The sequence below is a fragment of the Silene latifolia genome, chromosome Y (genome assembly GCF_048544455.1).
Source record: "Silene latifolia isolate original U9 population chromosome Y, ASM4854445v1, whole genome shotgun sequence".
Taxonomy (NCBI): Eukaryota; Viridiplantae; Streptophyta; class Magnoliopsida; order Caryophyllales; family Caryophyllaceae; genus Silene; species Silene latifolia.
In genome coordinates, this window is record NC_133538.1 from 320,917,722 (window position 1) to 320,919,788 (window position 2,067).

General features: G+C 41.8%; 1 non-coding gene across 1 annotated transcript; it reads right to left on the minus strand.

The window, feature by feature from the left end:
• Positions 1-1,731: 1,731 nt before the first annotated feature.
• LOC141636326 (small nucleolar RNA R71) lies at positions 1,732-1,838 on the minus strand. Its single transcript, XR_012540945.1, has one exon. It is a non-coding gene; the product is annotated as a small nucleolar RNA R71 (small nucleolar RNA).
• Between the last annotated feature and the right edge of the window lie 229 nt (positions 1,839-2,067).

The following is a 2,067-nucleotide window of genomic DNA, read 5'->3' on the forward strand; positions in this document are numbered from 1 at the left end:
CAGTTTTGGTCCCAGTTTTGATCTAAGTTTCAAATTCAGTTTTAGAATATCATAGTTAGGGTTTGGAATATTGGTTGCATCGGATTTTCATTCATACTTCTAATCATTCCGTTGCTATTCTTCTGCAATTTTCGGTATTCCTTCTATTCTACTTTCAGTTCATCTTTATTGCGTTGTTAGATATAGAATTGCCAGTTAGAATCCAATCCAATTATCGTTTATGTTAATTGTTTGTTCTACTATTTTTAGCATGAATTCAGTAGTCTTTATCGTCAATATTATTGTTATTTTCGCCATAGCCATGAGTAGCTAAATTAATTGTGCTAGGATGTAGGGGAATTGTAGTGTAGGCGGCAATATAATGAACACGGCCTGATTCGCGTGTTGGTCGATCGACCACCCTACCCGGTCGATCGACTGACCACGTGAGGTTTTATTTTCGTTTTACTTGTTTTAATTCTTTATTCGACGAATCGAGTGCACATGACTAGTTGAATGCTTAGGATTGACTGACCCATTAGATCGAGAGATAGGGACTGTTGTTAGATCACCAATTAAAATGACTAAACTGTGCTGAGATCGGAAGATAGGTAAATTTTAGATTGTTAGTCACTTTTCAGGACGAGAGTCAGTATTAGTGATATTAGGGACTTATAGCGAGATCGAAAGATGCTATCTGTTAAGAGTGGACCGAGAGGACCTCTTGTTTCCCGCCTCACATGTGTTCGATTTAGACCTGTTTAGTATGCTGCCGCCGAAACTATAACGAACCGACCATCCTAGTACCTTTTATTTTATTCTTGATTTCATCCGTTTGCTTAGTTAACTTTATTTTATTGCTCATTAGTTGTAGACCAAATCTAATCAAACCCCCACCTTATTGTTACCTTAGACCGAATTTAAACAACTAGAAATTACGTCTGCCTCTCTGTGGTTCGACCCGACTACCGCTAGCTATAGTTGTAGTTGGAGATTATAAATTTATTTTTGACACCTCACGACGGGTATCAAATTTTGGCACCGTTGCCGGGGAGGCAGTTGTTCTAATTTTTAGTTGTTTTTATTTAGTCTTTCTTTAGTTTAAGGGACTTCTATTCCTTAAACTTTTCTTATATTCTTTTTGTAGTTTCCTCTTATGCGCAGGTCATAGGGTGGTGAACTAGTACCATTAAATCCTGAGATCGAGAAATCCTTGCGCGAGTTGAGACGATCACAAAGGGTATTACCGACAGAGGAAGAGCTGAGTACTCTGTCAAGCTACTACGAGAACGCTCTGTTCGAAGGAGATCCACCTAAATCTCCTACTTCAATTTCTTCAGCTGAGACAGTTACTTCTCAAGAAATCCCAGTCATGGCTGAAGAAGCAACCATTGCTAGTCACTCAGAGCCTACAGCTGCGAATCTCTACAAAGGATTCGAACTACCTGAGGAGGCGAGAAAATTCGAGCCAAAGCCTTCCTATATTAACCTGGTTGAGAGGAACCAGTTCGGGGGAGCTGCAAATGAAGATGCAGCCAAGCACATGGAGATTTTTATTGATTATTGCTGCTCTATACCCCCGCCGGCCGGTGTGACCCAAGATCAGATCAAGGAGACCATGTTCATTTTCTCTCTTCGTGATGCTGGAAGAGAGTGGTATAGAGATCTGGACCAAGCCGCCCATAGGATCACCGACTGGAATCCTTAGCCCTGGCATTCTACAAAAAGTACTTCTCTGCCTCGAAGACGAATGCCATTAGAGCTCAGATCACGAGCTTTAAACAAGGGCCTGATGAGAACTTTCATGAAGCATGGGTCTGTTTCAAGAAACTGTTGCGAACCATACCGCATCATGGGTTCGAAAAATGGAGACTTTGCAACCAGTTCTATAATGGGTTGTATGACGATCAGAGGGCTGTTTTGGATGCTGCAGCCGATGGCCGATTTGCTGAGAACATGGCAGAGACTAAGGGGTGGACGATCATCGATGATTTGGCCACTCATAAGACTGAATATGGGAATTCGAGAGGAAACCAGAGGAGAGCTGCTGAATCTTCCTCTGTTGCTGCACTAGAAGCTCTCACTGCA